This window comes from Hemitrygon akajei, chromosome 9, assembly GCF_048418815.1.
Source record: "Hemitrygon akajei chromosome 9, sHemAka1.3, whole genome shotgun sequence".
Lineage (NCBI taxonomy): Eukaryota > Metazoa > Chordata > Chondrichthyes > Myliobatiformes > Dasyatidae > Hemitrygon > Hemitrygon akajei.
This window is the reverse complement of record NC_133132.1, coordinates 55,816,093-55,839,993: the sequence shown is the minus strand read 5'-3', so window position 1 is coordinate 55,839,993 and position 23,901 is coordinate 55,816,093.

Sequence of the window (23,901 nt, the reverse complement as noted above, 5' to 3'; positions counted from 1 at the left end):
CTCCAAACAGTTTCCCAGTACTCCAGACTGTGTTCCATCACTCCAAACAGTTTCCCAGTACTCCAGACAGTGTTCCAGCACTCCAATTCCCCAGTACTCCAGACAGTGTTCCAGCACTCCAATTCCCCAGTACTCCAGACAGTGTTCCAGCACATCAATTCCCCAGTACTCCAGACAGTGCTCCAGCACTCCAGTTTCTCAGTACTCCAGAAAGTTCCAGCACTCCATTTCCCAGTTCTCCAGTGTTCCAGCACTCCAAACAGATTCCCAGTACTCCAGATAGTGTTCCAGCACTCCAGTTTCATATTAATCCAGATAGTGTTCCAGCACTCCAGTTTCAGAGTACTCCATCAGTGTTCTAGCACTCCAATTCCCGAGTACTCCAGTGTTCCAGCACTCCAAACAGTTTCCCAGTACTCCAGACAGTGTTCCAGCACACCAATTCCCCAGTACTCAGGTGTTCCAGCACTCCAAACAGTTTCCCAGTACTCCAGTGTTCCAGCACTCCAAACAATTTCCCAGTACTCCACTGTTCCAGCACTCCCATTCCCCTATACTCCCGACAGTGTTCCAGCACTCCCATTCCCCAGTACTCCAGTGTTCCAGCACTCCAATTCCCCAGGACTCCCGACAGTGTTCCAGCACTCCCATTCCCCAGTACTCCAGTGTTCCAGCACTCCAAACAGTTTCCCAGTACTCCAGTGTTCCAGCACTCCATTTCCCAGTACTCCAGACAGTGTTCCAGCACTCCAGTTTCCGAGTACTCCAGACAGTGTTCCAGCACTCCAGTTTCCGAGTACTCCAGTGTTCCAGCACTCCCATTCCCCAGTACTCCAGAGAGTGTTCCAGCACTCCAAACAGTTTCCCAGTACTCCCGACAGTGTTCCAGCACTCCATTTCCCAGTACTCCAGACAGTGTTCCAGCACTCCAATTCCCCAGTACTCCAGACAGTGTTCCAGCACTCCAAACAGTTTCCCAGTACTCCAGTGTTCCAGCACTCCCATTCCCCAGTACTTCAGACAGTGTTCCAGCACTCCAAACAGTTTCCCAGTACTCCAGTGTTCCAGCACATCAATTCCCCAGTACTCCAGACAGTGCTGCAGCATTCCAGTTTCTCAGTACTCCAGACAGTGTTCCAGCACTCCATTTCCCAGTTCTCCAGTGTTCCAGCACTCCAAACAGTTACCCAGTACTCCGGTGTTCCAGCACTCCAAACAGTTTCCCAGTACTCCAGTGTTCCAGTACTCCCATTCCCCAGTACTCCAGTGTTCCAGCACTCCAAACAGTTTCCCAGTACTCCAGACAGTGTTCCAGCACTCCCATTCCCCAGTACTCCAGTGTTCCAGCACTCCAAACAGTTTCCCAGTACTCCAGTGTTCCAGTACTCCCATTCCCCAGTACTCCAGTGTTCCAGCACTCCAAACAGTTTCCCAGTACTCCAGACAGTGTTCCAGCACTCCCATTCCCCAGTACTCCAGTGTTCCAGCACTCCCATTCCCCAGTACTCCAGACAGTGTTCCAGCACTCCAAACAGTTTCCCAGTACTCCAGTGTCCCAGCACTCCATTTCCCAGTACTCCAGACAGTGTTCCAGCACTCCAGACAGTTTCCCAGTACTCCAGTGCTCCAGCACTCCATTTCCCATTACTCCAGACAGTGTTCCAGCACTCCAAACAGTTTCCCAGTACTCCAGTGTTCCAGCACTCCAAACAGTTACCCAGTACTCCAGTGTTCCAGCAATCCAGATTCCATGTACTCCCGACAGTGTTCCAGCACTCCGTTCCTCAGTACTTCAGTGTTCCAGCACTCCAAACAGTTTCCCAGTACTCCAGACAGTGTTCCAGCACTCCAGTTTGTGAGTACTCCAGACAGTGTTCCAGCACTCCCATTCCCCAGTACTCCAGACAGTGTTCCAGCACTCCAGTTTCCGAGTACTCCAGACAGTGTTCCAGCACTCCAATTCCCCAGTACGCCAGAGTTCCAACACTCCAAACAGTTTCCCAGTTCTCCAGTGTTCCAGCACTCCAAACAGTTTCCCAGTACTCCAGACAGTGTTCCAGCACTCCCATTCCCCAGTACTCCAGTGCTCCAGCAATCCCATTCCACAGTACTCGAGTGTTCAAGCACTGCAAACAGTTTCCCAGTACTCCCGACAGTGTTCCAGCACTCCAATTCCCCAGTACTCCAGACAGTGTTCCAGCACTACAAACAGTTTCCCAGTACTCCAGTGTTCAAGCACTCCAAACAGTTACCCAGTACTCCAGTGTTCCAGTACTCCCATTCCCGTACTCCAGTGTTCCAGCATGCCAAACAGTTTCCCAGTACTCCAGACAGTGTTCCAGCACTCCAGTTTCCGAGTACTCCAGACTGTGTTCCATCACTCCAAACAGTTTCCCAGTACTCCAGACAGTGTTCCAGCACTCCAATTCACCAGTACTCCAGACAGTGTTCCAGCACATCAATTCCCCAGTACTCCAGTCAGTGCTCCAGCACTCCAGTTTCTCAGTACTCCAGACAGTGTTCCAGCACTCCAGTTTCCGAGTACTCCAGACTGTGTTCCATCACTCCAAACAGTTTCCCAGTACTCCAGACTGTGTTCCATCACTCCAAACAGTTTCCCAGTACTCCAGACAGTGTTCCAGCACTCCAATTCCCCAGTACTCCAGACAGTGTTCCAGCACTCCAATTCCCCAGTACTCCAGACAGTGTTCCAGCACATCAATTCCCCAGTACTCCAGACAGTGCTCCAGCACTCCAGTTTCTCAGTACTCCAGAAAGTTCCAGCACTCCATTTCCCAGTTCTCCAGTGTTCCAGCACTCCAAACAGATTCCCAGTACTCCAGATAGTGTTCCAGCACTCCAGTTTCATATTAATCCAGATAGTGTTCCAGCACTCCAGTTTCAGAGTACTCCATCAGTGTTCTAGCACTCCAATTCCCGAGTACTCCAGTGTTCCAGCACTCCAAACAGTTTCCCAGTACTCCAGACAGTGTTCCAGCACACCAATTCCCCAGTACTCAGGTGTTCCAGCACTCCAAACAGTTTCCCAGTACTCCAGTGTTCCAGCACTCCAAACAATTTCCCAGTACTCCACTGTTCCAGCACTCCCATTCCCCTATACTCCCGACAGTGTTCCAGCACTCCCATTCCCCAGTACTCCAGTGTTCCAGCACTCCAATTCCCCAGGACTCCCGACAGTGTTCCAGCACTCCCATTCCCCAGTACTCCAGTGTTCCAGCACTCCAAACAGTTTCCCAGTACTCCAGTGTTCCAGCACTCCATTTCCCAGTACTCCAGACAGTGTTCCAGCACTCCAGTTTCCGAGTACTCCAGACAGTGTTCCAGCACTCCAGTTTCCAAGTACTCCAGTGTTCCAGCACTCCCATTCCCCAGTACTCCAGAGAGTGTTCCAGCACTCCAAACAGTTTCCCAGTACTCCCGACAGTGTTCCAGCACTCCATTTCCCAGTACTCCAGACAGTGTTCCAGCACTCCAATTCCCCAGTACTCCAGACAGTGTTCCAGCACTCCAAACAGTTTCCCAGTACTCCAGTGTTCCAGCACTCCCATTCCCCAGTACTTCAGACAGTGTTCCAGCACTCCAAACAGTTTCCCAGTACTCCAGTGTTCCAGCACATCAATTCCCCAGTACTCCAGACAGTGCTCCAGCATTCCAGTTTCTCAGTACTCCAGACAGTGTTCCAGCACTCCATTTCCCAGTTCTCCAGTGTTCCAGCACTCCAAACAGTTACCCAGTACTCCGGTGTTCCAGCACTCCAAACAGTTTCCCAGTACTCCAGTGTTCCAGTACTCCCATTCCCCAGTACTCCAGTGTTCCAGCACTCCAAACAGTTTCCCAGTACTCCAGACAGTGTTCCAGCACTCCCATTCCCCAGTACTCCAGTGTTCCAGCACTCCAAACAGTTTCCCAGTACTCCAGTGTTCCAGTACTCCCATTCCCCAGTACTCCAGTGTTCCAGCACTCCAAACAGTTTCCCAGTACTCCAGACAGTGTTCCAGCACTCCCATTCCCCAGTACTCCAGTGTTCCAGCACTCCCATTCCACTGTACTCCAGACAGTGTTCGAGCACTACAAACAGTTTCCCAGTACTCCAGTGTTCCAGCACTCCAAACAGTTTCCCAGTACTCCCGACAGTGTTCCAGCACTCCCATTCCCCAGTACTCCAGTGTTCCAGCACTCCAAACAGTTTCCCAGTACTCCAGTGTTCCAGCACTCCAAACAGTTTCCCAGTACTCCCGACAGTGTTCAAGCACTCCATTTCCCAGTACTCCAGACATTGTTCCAGCACTCCAGTTTCCGACTACTCCAGACAGTGTTCCAGCACTCCAATTCCCCAGTACTCCAGACAGTGTTCCAGCACTCCAAACAGTTTCCCAGTACTCTAGTGTTCCAGCACTCCATTTCCCAGTACTCCAGACAGTGTTCCAGCACTCCAAACAGTTTCCCAGTACTCCAGTGTTCCAGAACTCCATTTCCCATTACTCCAGACAGTGTTCCAGCACTCCAAACAGTTGTCCAGTACTCCAGTGTTCCAGCACTCCAAACAGTTACCCAGTACTCCAGTGTTCCAGCAATCCAGTTTCCATGTACTCCCGACAGTGTTCCAGCACTCCGTTTCCCAGTACTTCAGTGTTCCAGCACTCCAAACAGTTTCCCAGTACTCCAGACAGTGTTCCAGCACTCCAGTTTGTGAGTACTCCAGACAGTGTTCCAGCACTCCCATTCCCCAGTACTCCAGACAGTGTTCCAGCACTCCAGTTTCCGAGTACTCCAGACAGTGTTCCAGCACTCCAATTCCCCAGTACTCCAGACAGTGTTCCAGCACTCCAATTCCCCAGTACTCCAGACAGTGTTCCAGCACATCAATTCCCCAGTACTCCAGACAATGCTCCAGCATTCCAGTTTCTCAGTACTCCAGACAGTGTTCCAGCACTCCATTTCCCAGTTCTCCAGTGTTCCAGCACTCCAAACAGTTACCCAGTACTCCGGTGTTCCAGCACTCCAAACAGTTTCCCAGTACTCCAGTGTTCCAGTACTCCCATTCCCCAGTACTCCAGTGTTCCAGCACTCCAAACAGTTTCCCAGTACTCCAGACAGTGTTCCAGCACTCCCATTCCCCAGTACTCCAGAGTTCCAGCACTCCAAACAGTTTCCCAGTACTCCAGTGTTCCAGTACTCCCATTCCCCAGTACTCCAGTGTTCCAGCACTCCATTTCCCAGTACTCCAGACAGTGTTCCAGCACTCCAAACAGTTTCCCAGTACTCCAGTGTTCCAGAACTCCATTTCCCATTACTCCAGACAGTGTTCCAGCACTCCAAACAGTTGCCCAGTACTCCAGTGTTCCAGCACTCCAAACAGTTACCCAGTACTCCAGTGTTCCAGCAATCCAGTTTCCATGTACTCCCGACAGTGTTCCAGCACTCCGTTTCCCAGTACTTCAGTGTTCCTGCACTCCAAACAGTTTCCCAGTACTCCAGACAGTGTTCCAGCACTCCCATTCCCCAGTACTCCAGACAGTGTTCCAGCACTCCCATTCCCCAGTACTCCAGACAGTGTTCCAGCACTCCAGTTTCCGAGTACTCCAGACAGTGTTCCAGCACTCCAATTCCCCAGTACTCCAGACAGTGTTCCAGCACTCCAATTCCCCAGTACTCCAGACAGTGTTCCAGCACATCAATTCCCCAGTACTCCAGACAGTGCTCCAGCATTCCAGTTTCTCAGTACTCCAGACAGTGTTCCAGCACTCCATTTCCCAGTTCTCCAGTGTTCCAGCACTCCAAACAGTTACCCAGTACTCCGGTGTTCCAGCACTCTAAACAGTTTCCCAGTACTCCAGTGTTCCAGTACTCCCATTCCCCAGTACTCCAGTGTTCCAGCACTCCAAACAGTTTCCCAGTACTCCAGACAGTGTTCCAGCACTCCCATTCCCCAGTACTCCAGAGTTCCAGCACTCCAAACAGTTTCCCAGTACTCCAGTGTTCCAGTACTCCCATTCCCCAGTACTCCAGTGTTCCAGCACTCCAAAATGTTTCCCAGTACTCCAGACAGTGTTCCAGCACTCCCATTCCCCAGTACTCCAGTGTTCCAGCACTCCCATTCCCCAGTACTTCAGACAGTGTTCCAGCACTCCAAACAGTTTCCCAGTACTCCAGTGTTCCAGCACATCAATTCCCCAGTACTCCAGACAGTGCTCCAGCATTCCAGTTTCTCAGTACTCCAGACAGTGTTCCAGCACTCCATTTCCCAGTTCTCCAGTGTTCCAGCACTCCAAACAGTTACCCAGTACTCCGGTGTTCTAGCACTCCAAACAGTTTCCCAGTACTCCAGTGTTCCAGTACTCCCATTCCCCAGTACTCCAGTGTTCCAGCACTCCAAACAGTTTCCCAGTACTCCAGACAGTGTTCCAGCACTCCCATTCCCCAGTACTCCAGTGTTCCAGCACTCCAAACAGTTTCCCAGTACTCCAGTGTTCCAGTACTCCCATTCCCCAGTACTCCAGTGTTCCAGCACTCCAAACAGTTTCCCAGTACTCCAGACAGTGTTCCAGCACTCCCATTCCCCAGTACTCCAGTGTTCCAGCACTCCCATTCCACTGTACTCCAGACAGTGTTCCAGCACTACAAACAGTTTCTCAGTACTCCAGTGTTCCAGCACTCCAAACAGTTTCCCAGTACTCCCGACAGTGTTCCAGCACTCCCATTCCCCAGTACTCCAGTGTTCCAGCACTCCAAACAGTTTCCCAGTACTCCAGTGTTCCAGCACTCCAAACAGTTTCCCAGTACTCCCGACAGTGTTCAAGCACTCCATTTCCCAGTACTCCAGACATTGTTCCAGCACTCCAGTTTCCGACTACTCCAGACAGTGTTCCAGCACTCCAATTCCCCAGTACTCCAGACAGTGTTCCAGCACTCCAAACAGTTTCCCAGTACTCTAGTGTTCCAGCACTCCATTTCCCAGTACTCCAGACAGTGTTCCAGCACTCCAAACAGTTTCCCAGTACTCCAGTGTTCCAGAACTCCATTTCCCAGTACTTCAGACAGTGTTCCAGCACTCCAAACAGTTTCCCAGTACTCCAGTGTTCCAGCACATCAATTCCCCAGTACTCCAGACAGTGCTGCAGCATTCCAGTTTCTCAGTACTCCAGACAGTGTTCCAGCACTCCATTTCCCAGTTCTCCAGTGTTCCAGCACTCCAAACAGTTACCCAGTACTCCGGTGTTCCAGCACTCCAAACAGTTTCCCAGTACTCCAGTGTTCCAGTACTCCCATTCCCCAGTACTCCAGTGTTCCAGCACTCCAAACAGTTTCCCAGTACTCCAGACAGTGTTCCAGCACTCCCATTCCCCAGTACTCCAGTGTTCCAGCACTCCAAACAGTTTCCCAGTACTCCAGTGTTCCAGTACTCCCATTCCCCAGTACTCCAGTGTTCCAGCACTCCAAACAGTTTCCCAGTACTCCAGACAGTGTTCCAGCACTCCCATTCCCCAGTACTCCAGTGTTCCAGCACTCCCATTCCCCAGTACTCCAGACAGTGTTCCAGCACTCCAAACAGTTTCCCAGTACTCCAGTGTCCCAGCACTCCATTTCCCAGTACTCCAGACAGTGTTCCAGCACTCCAGACAGTTTCCCAGTACTCCAGTGCTCCAGCACTCCATTTCCCATTACTCCAGACAGTGTTCCAGCACTCCAAACAGTTTCCCAGTACTCCAGTGTTCCAGCACTCCAAACAGTTACCCAGTACTCCAGTGTTCCAGCAATCCAGATTCCATGTACTCCCGACAGTGTTCCAGCACTCCGTTCCTCAGTACTTCAGTGTTCCAGCACTCCAAACAGTTTCCCAGTACTCCAGACAGTGTTCCAGCACTCCAGTTTGTGAGTACTCCAGACAGTGTTCCAGCACTCCCATTCCCCAGTACTCCAGACAGTGTTCCAGCACTCCAGTTTCCGAGTACTCCAGACAGTGTTCCAGCACTCCAATTCCCCAGTACGCCAGAGTTCCAACACTCCAAACAGTTTCCCAGTTCTCCAGTGTTCCAGCACTCCAAACAGTTTCCCAGTACTCCAGACAGTGTTCCAGCACTCCCATTCCCCAGTACTCCAGTGCTCCAGCAATCCCATTCCACAGTACTCGAGTGTTCAAGCACTGCAAACAGTTTCCCAGTACTCCCGACAGTGTTCCAGCACTCCAATTCCCCAGTACTCCAGACAGTGTTCCAGCACTACAAACAGTTTCCCAGTACTCCAGTGTTCAAGCACTCCAAACAGTTACCCAGTACTCCAGTGTTCCAGTACTCCCATTCCCGTACTCCAGTGTTCCAGCATGCCAAACAGTTTCCCAGTACTCCAGACAGTGTTCCAGCACTCCAGTTTCCGAGTACTCCAGACTGTGTTCCATCACTCCAAACAGTTTCCCAGTACTCCAGACAGTGTTCCAGCACTCCAATTCACCAGTACTCCAGACAGTGTTCCAGCACATCAATTCCCCAGTACTCCAGTCAGTGCTCCAGCACTCCAGTTTCTCAGTACTCCAGACAGTGTTCCAGCACTCCAGTTTCCGAGTACTCCAGACTGTGTTCCATCACTCCAAACAGTTTCCCAGTACTCCAGACTGTGTTCCATCACTCCAAACAGTTTCCCAGTACTCCAGACAGTGTTCCAGCACTCCAATTCCCCAGTACTCCAGACAGTGTTCCAGCACTCCAATTCCCCAGTACTCCAGACAGTGTTCCAGCACATCAATTCCCCAGTACTCCAGACAGTGCTCCAGCACTCCAGTTTCTCAGTACTCCAGAAAGTTCCAGCACTCCATTTCCCAGTTCTCCAGTGTTCCAGCACTCCAAACAGATTCCCAGTACTCCAGATAGTGTTCCAGCACTCCAGTTTCATATTAATCCAGATAGTGTTCCAGCACTCCAGTTTCAGAGTACTCCATCAGTGTTCTAGCACTCCAATTCCCGAGTACTCCAGTGTTCCAGCACTCCAAACAGTTTCCCAGTACTCCAGACAGTGTTCCAGCACACCAATTCCCCAGTACTCAGGTGTTCCAGCACTCCAAACAGTTTCCCAGTACTCCAGTGTTCCAGCACTCCAAACAATTTCCCAGTACTCCACTGTTCCAGCACTCCCATTCCCCTATACTCCCGACAGTGTTCCAGCACTCCCATTCCCCAGTACTCCAGTGTTCCAGCACTCCAATTCCCCAGGACTCCCGACAGTGTTCCAGCACTCCCATTCCCCAGTACTCCAGTGTTCCAGCACTCCAAACAGTTTCCCAGTACTCCAGTGTTCCAGCACTCCATTTCCCAGTACTCCAGACAGTGTTCCAGCACTCCAGTTTCCGAGTACTCCAGACAGTGTTCCAGCACTCCAGTTTCCGAGTACTCCAGTGTTCCAGCACTCCCATTCCCCAGTACTCCAGAGAGTGTTCCAGCACTCCAAACAGTTTCCCAGTACTCCCGACAGTGTTCCAGCACTCCATTTCCCAGTACTCCAGACAGTGTTCCAGCACTCCAATTCCCCAGTACTCCAGACAGTGTTCCAGCACTCCAAACAGTTTCCCAGTACTCCAGTGTTCCAGCACTCCCATTCCCCAGTACTTCAGACAGTGTTCCAGCACTCCAAACAGTTTCCCAGTACTCCAGTGTTCCAGCACATCAATTCCCCAGTACTCCAGACAGTGCTCCAGCATTCCAGTTTCTCAGTACTCCAGACAGTGTTCCAGCACTCCATTTCCCAGTTCTCCAGTGTTCCAGCACTCCAAACAGTTACCCAGTACTCCGGTGTTCCAGCACTCCAAACAGTTTCCCAGTACTCCAGTGTTCCAGTACTCCCATTCCCCAGTACTCCAGTGTTCCAGCACTCCAAACAGTTTCCCAGTACTCCAGACAGTGTTCCAGCACTCCCATTCCCCAGTACTCCAGTGTTCCAGCACTCCAAACAGTTTCCCAGTACTCCAGTGTTCCAGTACTCCCATTCCCCAGTACTCCAGTGTTCCAGCACTCCAAACAGTTTCCCAGTACTCCAGACAGTGTTCCAGCACTCCCATTCCCCAGTACTCCAGTGTTCCAGCACTCCCATTCCACTGTACTCCAGACAGTGTTCGAGCACTACAAACAGTTTCCCAGTACTCCAGTGTTCCAGCACTCCAAACAGTTTCCCAGTACTCCCGACAGTGTTCCAGCACTCCCATTCCCCAGTACTCCAGTGTTCCAGCACTCCAAACAGTTTCCCAGTACTCCAGTGTTCCAGCACTCCAAACAGTTTCCCAGTACTCCCGACAGTGTTCAAGCACTCCATTTCCCAGTACTCCAGACATTGTTCCAGCACTCCAGTTTCCGACTACTCCAGACAGTGTTCCAGCACTCCAATTCCCCAGTACTCCAGACAGTGTTCCAGCACTCCAAACAGTTTCCCAGTACTCTAGTGTTCCAGCACTCCATTTCCCAGTACTCCAGACAGTGTTCCAGCACTCCAAACAGTTTCCCAGTACTCCAGTGTTCCAGAACTCCATTTCCCATTACTCCAGACAGTGTTCCAGCACTCCAAACAGTTGTCCAGTACTCCAGTGTTCCAGCACTCCAAACAGTTACCCAGTACTCCAGTGTTCCAGCAATCCAGTTTCCATGTACTCCCGACAGTGTTCCAGCACTCCGTTTCCCAGTACTTCAGTGTTCCAGCACTCCAAACAGTTTCCCAGTACTCCAGACAGTGTTCCAGCACTCCAGTTTGTGAGTACTCCAGACAGTGTTCCAGCACTCCCATTCCCCAGTACTCCAGACAGTGTTCCAGCACTCCAGTTTCCGAGTACTCCAGACAGTGTTCCAGCACTCCAATTCCCCAGTACTCCAGACAGTGTTCCAGCACTCCAATTCCCCAGTACTCCAGACAGTGTTCCAGCACATCAATTCCCCAGTACTCCAGACAATGCTCCAGCATTCCAGTTTCTCAGTACTCCAGACAGTGTTCCAGCACTCCATTTCCCAGTTCTCCAGTGTTCCAGCACTCCAAACAGTTACCCAGTACTCCGGTGTTCCAGCACTCCAAACAGTTTCCCAGTACTCCAGTGTTCCAGTACTCCCATTCCCCAGTACTCCAGTGTTCCAGCACTCCAAACAGTTTCCCAGTACTCCAGACAGTGTTCCAGCACTCCCATTCCCCAGTACTCCAGAGTTCCAGCACTCCAAACAGTTTCCCAGTACTCCAGTGTTCCAGTACTCCCATTCCCCAGTACTCCAGTGTTCCAGCACTCCATTTCCCAGTACTCCAGACAGTGTTCCAGCACTCCAAACAGTTTCCCAGTACTCCAGTGTTCCAGAACTCCATTTCCCATTACTCCAGACAGTGTTCCAGCACTCCAAACAGTTGCCCAGTACTCCAGTGTTCCAGCACTCCAAACAGTTACCCAGTACTCCAGTGTTCCAGCAATCCAGTTTCCATGTACTCCCGACAGTGTTCCAGCACTCCGTTTCCCAGTACTTCAGTGTTCCTGCACTCCAAACAGTTTCCCAGTACTCCAGACAGTGTTCCAGCACTCCCATTCCCCAGTACTCCAGACAGTGTTCCAGCACTCCCATTCCCCAGTACTCCAGACAGTGTTCCAGCACTCCAGTTTCCGAGTACTCCAGACAGTGTTCCAGCACTCCAATTCCCCAGTACTCCAGACAGTGTTCCAGCACTCCAATTCCCCAGTACTCCAGACAGTGTTCCAGCACATCAATTCCCCAGTACTCCAGACAGTGCTCCAGCATTCCAGTTTCTCAGTACTCCAGACAGTGTTCCAGCACTCCATTTCCCAGTTCTCCAGTGTTCCAGCACTCCAAACAGTTACCCAGTACTCCGGTGTTCCAGCACTCTAAACAGTTTCCCAGTACTCCAGTGTTCCAGTACTCCCATTCCCCAGTACTCCAGTGTTCCAGCACTCCAAACAGTTTCCCAGTACTCCAGACAGTGTTCCAGCACTCCCATTCCCCAGTACTCCAGAGTTCCAGCACTCCAAACAGTTTCCCAGTACTCCAGTGTTCCAGTACTCCCATTCCCCAGTACTCCAGTGTTCCAGCACTCCAAAAAGTTTCCCAGTACTCCAGACAGTGTTCCAGCACTCCCATTCCCCAGTACTCCAGTGTTCCAGCACTCCCATTCCCCAGTACTTCAGACAGTGTTCCAGCACTCCAAACAGTTTCCCAGTACTCCAGTGTTCCAGCACATCAATTCCCCAGTACTCCAGACAGTGCTCCAGCATTCCAGTTTCTCAGTACTCCAGACAGTGTTCCAGCACTCCATTTCCCAGTTCTCCAGTGTTACAGCACTCCAAACAGTTACCCAGTACTCCGGTGTTCTAGCACTCCAAACAGTTTCCCAGTACTCCAGTGTTCCAGTACTCCCATTCCCCAGTACTCCAGTGTTCCAGCACTCCAAACAGTTTCCCAGTACTCCAGACAGTGTTCCAGCACTCCCATTCCCCAGTACTCCAGTGTTCCAGCACTCCAAACAGTTTCCCAGTACTCCAGTGTTCCAGTACTCCCATTCCCCAGTACTCCAGTGTTCCAGCACTCCAAACAGTTTCCCAGTACTCCAGACAGTGTTCCAGCACTCCCATTCCCCAGTACTCCAGTGTTCCAGCACTCCCATTCCACTGTACTCCAGACAGTGTTCCAGCACTACAAACAGTTTCTCAGTACTCCAGTGTTCCAGCACTCCAAACAGTTTCCCAGTACTCCCGACAGTGTTCCAGCACTCCCATTCCCCAGTACTCCAGTGTTCCAGCACTCCAAACAGTTTCCCAGTACTCCAGTGTTCCAGCACTCCAAACAGTTTCCCAGTACTCCCGACAGTGTTCAAGCACTCCATTTCCCAGTACTCCAGACATTGTTCCAGCACTCCAGTTTCCGACTACTCCAGACAGTGTTCCAGCACTCCAATTCCCCAGTACTCCAGACAGTGTTCCAGCACTCCAAACAGTTTCCCAGTACTCTAGTGTTCCAGCACTCCATTTCCCAGTACTCCAGACAGTGTTCCAGCACTCCAAACAGTTTCCCAGTACTCCAGTGTTCCAGAACTCCATTTCCCATTACTCCAGACAGTGTTCCAGCACTCCAAACAGTTGTCCAGTACTCCAGTGTTCCAGCACTCCAAACAGTTACCCAGTACTCCAGTGTTCCAGCAATCCAGTTTCCATGTACTCCCGACAGTGTTCCAGCACTCCGTTTCCCAGTACTTCAGTGTTCCAGCACTCCAAACAGTTTCCCAGTACTCCAGACAGTGTTCCAGCACTCCAGTTTGTGAGTACTCCAGACAGTGTTCCAGCACTCCCATTCCCCAGTACTCCAGACAGTGTTCCAGCACTCCAGTTTCCGAGTACTCCAGACAGTGTTCCAGCACTCCAATTCCCCAGTACTCCAGACAGTGTTCCAGCACTCCAATTCCCCAGTACTCCAGACAGTGTTCCAGCACATCAATTCCCCAGTACTCCAGACAATGCTCCAGCATTCCAGTTTCTCAGTACTCCAGACAGTGTTCCAGCACTCCATTTCCCAGTTCTCCAGTGTTCCAGCACTCCAAACAGTTACCCAGTACTCCGGTGTTCCAGCACTCCAAACAGTTTCCCAGTACTCCAGTGTTCCAGTACTCCCATTCCCCAGTACTCCAGTGTTCCAGCACTCCAAACAGTTTCCCAGTACTCCAGACAGTGTTCCAGCACTCCCATTCCCCAGTACTCCAGAGTTCCAGCACTCCAAACAGTTTCCCAGTACTCCAGTGTTCCAGTACTCCCATTCCCCAGTACTCCAGTGTTCCAGCACTCCATTTCCCAGTACTCCAGACAGTGTTCCAGCACTCCAAACAGTTTCCCAGTACTCCAGTGTTCCAGAACTCCATTTCCCATTACTCCAGACAGTGTTCCAGCACTCCAATTCCCCAGTACTCCAGACAGTGTTCCAGCACATCAATTCCCCAGTACTCCAGACAATGCTCCAGCATTCCAGTTTCTCAGTACTCCAGACAGTGTTCCAGCACTCCATTTCCCAGTTCTCCAGTGTTCCAGCACTCCAAACAGTTACCCAGTACTCCGGTGTTCCAGCACTCCAAACAGTTTCCCAGTACTCCAGTGTTCCAGTACTCCCATTCCCCAGTACTCCAGTGTTCCAACACTCCAAACAGTTTCCCAGTACTCCAGACAGTGTTCCAGCACTCCCATTCCCCAGTACTCCAGAGTTCCAGCACTCCAAACAGTTTCCCAGTACTCCAGTGTTCCAGTACTCCCATTCCCCAGTACTCCAGTGTTCCAGCACTCCATTTCCCAGTACTCCAGACAGTGTTCCAGCACTCCAAACAGTTGCCCAGTACTCCAGTGTTCCAGCACTCCAAACAGTTACCCAGTACTCCAGTGTTCCAGCAATCCAGTTTCCATGTACTCCCGACAGTGTTCCAGCACTCCGTTTCCCAGTACTTCAGTGTTCCTGCACTCCAAACAGTTTCCCAATACTCCAGACAGTGTTCCAGCACTCCCATTCCCCAGTACTCCAGACAGTGTTCCAGCACTCCCATTCCCCAGTACTCCAGACAGTGTTCCAGCACTCCAGTTTCCGAGTACTCCAGACAGTGTTCCAGCACTCCAATTCCCCAGTACTCCAGACAGTGTTCCAGCACTCCAATTCCCCAGTACTCCAGACAGTGTTCCAGCACATCAATTCCCCAGTACTCCAGACAGTGCTCCAGCATTCCAGTTTCTCAGTACTCCAGACAGTGTTCCAGCACTCCATTTCCCAGTTCTCCAGTGTTCCAGCACTCCAAACAGTTACCCAGTACTCCGGTGTTCCAGCACTCTAAACAGTTTCCCAGTACTCCAGTGTTCCAGTACTCCCATTCCCCAGTACTCCAGTGTTCCAGCACTCCAAACAGTTTCCCAGTACTCCAGACAGTGTTCCAGCACTCCCATTCCCCAGTACTCCAGAGTTCCAGCACTCCAAACAGTTTCCCAGTACTCCAGTGTTCCAGTACTCCCATTCCCCAGTACTCCAGTGTTCCAGCACTCCAAAAAGTTTCCCAGTACTCCAGACAGTGTTCCAGCACTCCCATTCCCCAGTACTCCAGTGTTCCAGCACTCCCATTCCACTGTACTCCAGACAGTGTTCCAGCACTACAAACAGTTTCCCAGTACTCCAGTGTTCCAGCACTCCAAACAGTTTCCCAGTACTCCCGACAGTGTTCCAGCACTCCCATTCCCCAGTACTCCAGTGTTCCAGCACTCCAAACAGTTTCCCAGTACTCCCGACAGTGTTCCAGCACTCCCATTCCCCAGTACTCCAGTGTTCCAGCACTCCAAACAGTTTCCCAGTACTCCAGTGTTCCAGCACTCCAAACAGTTTCCCAGTACTCCCGACAGTGTTCAAGCACTCCATTTCCCAGTACTCCAGACATTGTTCCAGCACTCCAGTTTCCGACTACTCCAGACAGTGTTCCAGCACTCCAATTCCCCAGTACTCCAGACAGTGTTCCAGCACTCCAGTTTCCGAGTACTCCAGTGTTCCAGCACTCCAATTCCCCAGTACTCCAGACAGTGTTCCAGCACTCCAAACAGTTTCCCAGTACTCCAGTGTTTCAGCACTCCATTTCCCAGTACTCCAGACAGTGTTCCAGCACTCCAAACAGTTTCCCAGTACTCCAGTGTTCCAGCAATCCAGTTTCCATGTACTCCCGACAGTGTTCCAGCACTCCGTTGCTCAGTACTTCAGTGTTCCAGCACTCCAAACAGTTTCCCAGTACTCCAGTGTTCCAGCACTCCAAACAGTTACCCAGTACTCCAGTGTTCCAGCAATCCAGTTTCCATGTACTCCCGACAGTGTTCCAGCACTCCGTTGCTCAGTACTTCAGTGTTCCAGCACTCCAAACAGTTTCCCAGTACTCCAGACAGTGTTCCAGCACTCCAGTTTGTGAGTACTCCAGACAGTGTTCCAGCAATCCCATTCCACAGTACTCGAGTGTTCAAGCACTCCAAACAGTTTCCCAGTACTCCCGACAGTGTTCAAGCACTCCATTTCCCAGTACTCCAGACATTGTTCCAGCACTCCAGTTTCCGACTACTCCAGACAGTGTTCCAGCACTCCAATTCCCCAGTACTCCAGACAGTGTTCCAGCACTCCAAACAGTTTCCCAGTACTCTAGTGTTCCAGCACTCCATTTCCCAGTACTCCAGACAGTGTTCCAGCACTCCAAACAGTTGTCCAGTACTCCAGTGTTCCAGCACTCCAAACAGTTACCCAGTACTCCACTGTTCCAGCAATCCAGTTTCCATGTACTCCCGACAGTGTTCCAGCACTCCGTTTCCCAGTACTTCAGTGTTCCAGCACTCCAAACAGTTTCCCAGTACTCCAGACAGTGTTCCAGCACTCCAGTTTGTGAGTACTCCAGACAGTGTTCCAGCACTCCCATTCCCCAGTACTCCAGACAGTGTTCCAGCACTCCAGTTTCCGAGTACTCCAGACAGTGTTCCAGCACTCCAATTCCCCAGTACTCCAGACAGTGTTCCAGCACTCCAATTCCCCAGTACTCCAGACAGTGTTCCATCACATCAATTCCCCAGTACTCCAGACAGTGCTCCAGCATTCCAGTTTCTCAGTACTCCAGACAGTGTTCCAGCACTCCATTTCCCAGTTATCCAGTGTTCCAGCACTCCAAACAGTTACCCAGTACTCCGGTGTTCCAGCACTCCAAACAGTTTCCCAGTACTCCAGTGTTCCAGTACTCCCATTCCCCAGTACTCCAGTGTTCCAGCACTCCAAACAGTTTCCCAGTACTCCAGACAGTGTTCCAGCACTCCCATTCCCCAGTACTCCAGAGTTCCAGCACTCCAAACAGTTTCCCAGTACTCCAGTGTTCCAGTACTCCCATTCCCCAGTACTCCAGTGTTCCAGCACTCCATTTCCCAGTACTCCAGACAGTGTTCCAGCACTCCAAACAGTTTCCCAGTACTCCAGTGTTCCAGAACTCCATTTCCCATTACTCCAGACAGTGTTCCAGCACTCCAAACAGTTGCCCAGTACTCCAGTGTTCCAGCACTCCAAACAGTTACCCAGTACTCCAGTGTTCCAGCAATCCAGTTTCCATGTACTCCCGACAGTGTTCCAGCACTCCGTTTCCCAGTACTTCAGTGTTCCTGCACTCCAAACAGTTTCCCAGTACTCCAGACAGTGTTCCAGCACTCCCATTCCCCAGTACTCCAGACAGTGTTCCAGCACTCCCATTCCCCAGTACTCCAGACAGTGTTCCAGCACTCCAGTTTCCGAGTACTCCAGACAGTGTTCCAGCACTCCAATTCCCCAGTACTCCAGACAGTGTTCCAGCACTCCAATTCCCCAGTACTCCAGACAGTGTTCCAGCACATCAATTCCCCAGTACTCCAGACAGTGCTCCAGCATTCCAGTTTCTCAGTACTCCAGACAGTGTTCCAGCACTCCATTTCCCAGTTCTCCAGTGTTCCAGCACTCCAAACAGTTACCCAGTACTCCGGTGTTCCAGCACTCTAAACAGTTTCCCAGTACTCCAGTGTTCCAGTACTCCCATTCCCCAGTACTCCAGTGTTCCAGCACTCCAAACAGTTTCCCAGTACTCCAGACAGTGTTCCAGCACTCCCATTCCCCAGTACTCCAGAGTTCCAGCACTCCAAACAGTTTCCCAGTACTCCAGTGTTCCAGTACTCCCATTCCCCAGTACTCCATTGTTCCAGCACTCCAAAAAGTTTCCCAGTACTCCAGACAGTGTTCCAGCACTCCCATTCCCCAGTACTCCAGTGTTCCAGCACTCCCATTCCACTGTACTCCAGACAGTGTTCCAGCACTACAAACAGTTTCCCAGTACTCCAGTGTTCCAGCACTCCAAACAGTTTCCCAGTACTCCCGACAGTGTTCCAGCACTCCCATTCCCCAGTACTCCAGTGTTCCAGCACTCCAAACAGTTTCCCAGTACTCCCGACAGTGTTCCAGCACTCCCATTCCCCAGTACTCCAGTGTTCCAGCACTCCAAACAGTTTCCCAGTACTCCAGTGTTCCAGCACTCCAAACAGTTTCCCAGTACTCCCGACAGTGTTCAAGCACTCCATTTCCCAGTACTCCAGACATTGTTCCAGCACTCCAGTTTCCGACCACTCCAGACAGTGTTCCAGCACTCCAATTCCCCAGTACTCCAGACAGTGTTCCAGCACTCCAGTTTCCGAGTACTCCAGTGTTCCAGCACTCCAATTCCCCAGTACTCCAGACAGTGTTCCAGCACTCCAAACAGTTTCCCAGTACTCCAGTGTTTCAGCACTCCATTTCCCAGTACTCCAGACAGTGTTCCAGCACTCCAAACAGTTTCCCAGTACTCCAGTGTTCCAGCAATCCAGTTTCCATGTACTCCCGACAGTGTTCCAGCACTCCGTTGCTCAGTACTTCAGTGTTCCAGCACTCCAAACAGTTTCCCAGTACTCCAGTGTTCCAGCACTCCAAACAGTTACCCAGTACTCCAGTGTTCCAGCAATCCAGTTTCCATGTACTCCCGACAGTGTTCCAGCACTCCGTTGCTCAGTACTTCAGTGTTCCAGCACTCCAAACAGTTTCCCAGTACTCCAGACAGTGTTCCAGCACTCCAGTTTGTGAGTACTCCAGACAGTGTTCCAGCAATCCCATTCCACAGTACTCGAGTGTTCAAGCACTCCAAACAGTTTCCCAGTACTCCCGACAGTGTTCCAGCACTCCAATTCCCCAGTACTCCAGACAGTGTTCCAGCACTACAAACAGTTTCCCAGTACTCCAGTGTTCCAGCAATCCAAACTGTTTCCCAGTACTCCAGTGTTCCAGTACTCCCATTCCCGTACTCCAGTGTTCCAGCACGCCAAACAGTTTCCCAGTACTCCAGACAGTTTTCCAGCACTCCAGTTTCCGAGTACTCCAGACTGTGTTCCATCACTCCAAACAGTTTCCCAGTACTCCAGACAGTGTTCCAGCACTCCAATTTCCCAGTACTCCAGACAGTGTTCCAGCACATCAATTCCCCAGTACTCCAGACAGTGCTCCAGCACTCCAGTTTCTCAGTACTCCAGACAGTGTTCCAGCACTCCAGCTTCCGTGTACTCCAGACTGTGTTCCATCACTCCAAACAGTTTCCCAGTACTCCAGACTGTGTTCCATCACTCCAAACAGTTTCCCAGTACTCCAGACAGTGTTCCAGCACTCCAATTCCCCAGTACTCCAGACAGTGTTCCAGCACTCCAATTCCCCAGTACTCCAGACAGTGTTCCAGCACATCAATTCCCCAGTACTCCAGACAGTGCTCCAGCACTCCAGTTTCTCAGTACTCCAGACAGTGTTCCAGTACTCCATTTCCCAGTTCTCCAGTGTTCCAACACTCCAAACAGTTTCCCAGTACGCCAGACAGTGTTCCAGCACTCCAATTTCTGAGTACTCCAGACAGTGTTCCAGCACTCCAATTCCCCAGTACTCCAGACAGTGTTCCAGCACTCCAGTTTCTCAGTACTCCAGTGTTCCAGCACTCCAAACAGATTCCCAGTACTCCAGATAGTGTTCCAGCACTCCAGTTTCTGAGTACTCCAGACAGTGTTCTAGCACTCCAATTCCCGAGTACTCCAGAGTTCCAGCACTCCAAACAGTTTCCCAGTACTCCAGACAGTGTTCCAGCACTCCAGTTTGTGAGTACTCCAGACAGTGTTCCAGCACTCCCATTCCCCAGTACTCCAGACAGTGTTCCAGCACTCCAGTTTCCGAGTACTCCAGACAGTGTTCCAGCACTCCAATTCCCCAGTACTCCAGACAGTGTTCCAGCACTCCAATTCCCCAGTACTCCAGACAGTGTTCCAGCACATCAATTCCCCAGTACTCCAGACAGTGCTCCAGCATTCCAGTTTCTCAGTACTCCAGACAGTGTTCCAGCACTCCATTTCCCAGTTATCCAGTGTTCCAGCACTCCAAACAGTTACCCAGTACTCCGGTGTTCCAGCACTCCAAACAGTTTCCCAGTACTCCAGTGTTCCAGTACTCCCATTCCCCAGTACTCCAGTGTTCCAGCACTCCAAACAGTTTCCCAGTACTCCAGACAGTGTTCCAGCACTCCCATTCCCCAGTACTCCAGAGTTCCAGCACTCCAAACAGTTTCCCAGTACTCCAGTGTTCCAGTACTCCCATTCCCCAGTACTCCAGTGTTCCAGCACTCCATTTCCCAGTACTCCAGACAGTGTTCCAGCACTCCAAACAGTTTCCCAGTACTCCAGTGTTCCAGAACTCCATTTCCCATTACTCCAGACAGTGTTCCAGCACTCCAAACAGTTGCCCAGTACTCCAGTGTTCCAGCACTCCAAACAGTTACCCAGTACTCCAGTGTTCCAGCAATCCAGTTTCCATGTACTCCCGACAGTGTTCCAGCACTCCGTTTCCCAGTACTTCAGTGTTCCTGCACTCCAAACAGTTTCCCAGTACTCCAGACAGTGTTCCAGCACTCCCATTCCCCAGTACTCCAGACAGTGTTCCAGCACTCCCATTCCCCAGTACTCCAGACAGTGTTCCAGCACTCCAGTTTCCGAGTACTCCAGACAGTGTTCCAGCACTCCAATTCCCCAGTACTCCAGACAGTGTTCCAGCACTCCAATTCCCCAGTACTCCAGACAGTGTTCCAGCACTCCATTTCCCAGTTCTCCAGTGTTCCAGCACTCCAAACAGTTTCCCAGTACTCCAGACAGTGTTCCAGCACTCCCATTCCCCAGTACTCCAGTGTTCCAGCACTCCAAAAAGTTTCCCAGTACTCCAGACAGTGTTCCAGCACTCCCATTCCCCAGTACTCCAGTGTTCCAGCACTCCCATTCCACTGTACTCCAGACAGTGTTCCAGCACTACAAACAGTTTCCCAGTACTCCAGTGTTCCAGCACTCCAAACAGTTTCCCAGTACTCCCGACAGTGTTCCAGCACTCCCATTCCCCAGTACTCCAGTGTTCCAGCACTCCAAACAGTTTCCCAGTACTCCCGACAGTGTTCCAGCACTCCCATTCCCCAGTACTCCAGTGTTCCAGCACTCCAAACAGTTTCCCAGTACTCCAGTGTTCCAGCACTCCAAACAGTTTCCCAGTACTCCCGACAGTGTTCAAGCACTCCATTTCCCAGTACTCCAGACATTGTTCCAGCACTCCAGTTTCCGACCACTCCAGACAGTGTTCCAGCACTCCAATTCCCCAGTACTCCAGACAGTGTTCCAGCACTCCAGTTTCCGAGTACTCCAGTGTTCCAGCACTCCAATTCCCCAGTACTCCAGACAGTGTTCCAGCACTCCAAACAGTTTCCCAGTACTCCAGTGTTTCAGCACTCCATTTCCCAGTACTCCAGACAGTGTTCCAGCACTCCAAACAGTTTCCCAGTACTCCAGTGTTCCAGCAATCCAGTTTCCATGTACTCCCGACAGTGTTCCAGCACTCCGTTGCTCAGTACTTCAGTGTTCCAGCACTCCAAACAGTTTCCCAGTACTCCAGTGTTCCAGCACTCCAAACAGTTACCCAGTACTCCAGTGTTCCAGCAATCCAGTTTCCCAGTACTCCAGACAGTGTTCCAGCACTCCCATTCCCCAGTACTCCAGACAGTGTTCCAGCACTCCCATTCCCCAGTACTCCAGACAGTGTTCCAGCACTCCAGTTTCCGAGTACTCCAGACAGTGTTCCAGCACTCCAATTCCCCAGTACTCCAGACAGTGTTCCAGCACTCCAATTCCCCAGTACTCCAGACAGTGTTCCAGCACATCAATTCCCCAGTACTCCAGACAGTGCTCCAGCATTCCAGTTTCTCAGTACTCCAGACAGTGTTCCAGCACTCCATTTCCCAGTTCTCCAGTGTTCCAGCACTCCAAACAGTTTCCCAGTACTCCAGACAGTGTTCCAGCACTCCCATTCCCCAGTACTCCAGTGTTCCAGCACTCCAAAAAGTTTCCCAGTACTCCAGACAGTGTTCCAGCACTCCCATTCCCCAGTACTCCAGTGTTCCAGCACTCCCATTCCACTGTACTCCAGACAGTGTTCCAGCACTACAAACAGTTTCCCAGTACTCCAGTGTTCCAGCACTCCAAACAGTTTCCCAGTACTCCCGACAGTGTTCCAGCACTCCCATTCCCCAGTACTCCAGTGTTCCAGCACTCCAAACAGTTTCCCAGTACTCCCGACAGTGTTCCAGCACTCCCATTCCCCAGTACTCCAGTGTTCCAGCACTCCAAACAGTTTCCCAGTACTCCAGTGTTCCAGCACTCCAAACAGTTTCCCAGTACTCCCGACAGTGTTCAAGCACTCCATTTCCCAGTACTCCAGACATTGTTCCAGCACTCCAGTTTCCGACCACTCCAGACAGTGTTCCAGCACTCCAATTCCCCAGTACTCCAGACAGTGTTCCAGCACTCCAGTTTCCGAGTACTCCAGTGTTCCAGCACTCCAATTCCCCAGTACTCCAGACAGTGTTCCAGCACTCCAAACAGTTTCCCAGTACTCCAGTGTTTCAGCACTCCATTTCCCAGTACTCCAGACAGTGTTCCAGCACTCCAAACAGTTTCCCAGTACTCCAGTGTTCCAGCAATCCAGTTTCCATGTACTCCCGACAGTGTTCCAGCACTCCGTTGCTCAGTACTTCAGTGTTCCAGCACTCCAAACAGTTTCCCAGTACTCCAGTGTTCCAGCACTCCAAACAGTTACCCAGTACTCCAGTGTTCCAGCAATCCAGTTTCCCAGTACTCCAGACAGTGTTCCAGCACTCCCATTCCCCAGTACTCCAGACAGTGTTCCAGCACTCCCATTCCCCAGTACTCCAGACAGTGTTCCAGCACTCCAGTTTCCGAGTACTCCAGACAGTGTTCCAGCACTCCAATTCCCCAGTACTCCAGACAGTGTTCCAGCACTCCAATTCCCCAGTACTCCAGACAGTGTTCCAGCACATCAATTCCCCAGTACTCCAGACAGTGCTCCAGCATTCCAGTTTCTCAGTACTCCAGACAGTGTTCCAGCACTCCATTTCCCAGTTCTCCAGTGTTCCAGCACTCCAAACAGTTACCCAGTACTCCGGTGTTCCAGCACTCTAAACAGTTTCCCAGTACTCCAGTGTTCCAGTACTCCCATTCCCCAGTACTCCAGTGTTCCAGCACTCCAAACAGTTTCCCAGTACTCCAGACAGTGTTCCAGCACTCCCATTCCCCAGTACTCCAGTGTTCCAGCACTCCAAAAAGTTTCCCAGTACTCCAGACAGTGTTCCAGCACTCCCATTCCCCAGTACTCCAGTGTTCCAGCACTCCCATTCCACTGTACTCCAGACAGTGTTCCAGCACTACAAACAGTTTCCCAGTACTCCAGTGTTCCAGCACTCCAAACAGTTTCCCAGTACTCCCGACAGTGTTCCAGCACTCCCATTCCCCAGTACTCCAGTGTTCCAGCACTCCAAACAGTTTCCCAGTACTCCCGACAGTGTTCCAGCACTCCCATTCCCCAGTACTCCAGTGTTCCAGCACTCCAAACAGTTTCCCAGTACTCCAGTGTTCCAGCACTCCAAACAGTTTCCCAGTACTCCCGACAGTGTTCAAGCACTCCATTTCCCAGTACTCCAGACATTGTTCCAGCACTCCAGTTTCCGACCACTCCAGACAGTGTTCCAGCACTCCAATTCCCCAGTACTCCAGACAGTGTTCCAGCACTCCAGTTTCCGAGTACTCCAGTGTTCCAGCACTCCAATTCCCCAGTACTCCAGACAGTGTTCCAGCACTCCAAACAGTTTCCCAGTACTCCAGTGTTTCAGCACTCCATTTCCCAGTACTCCAGACAGTGTTCCAGCACTCCAAACAGTTTCCCAGTACTCCAGTGTTCCAGCAATCCAGTTTCCATGTAC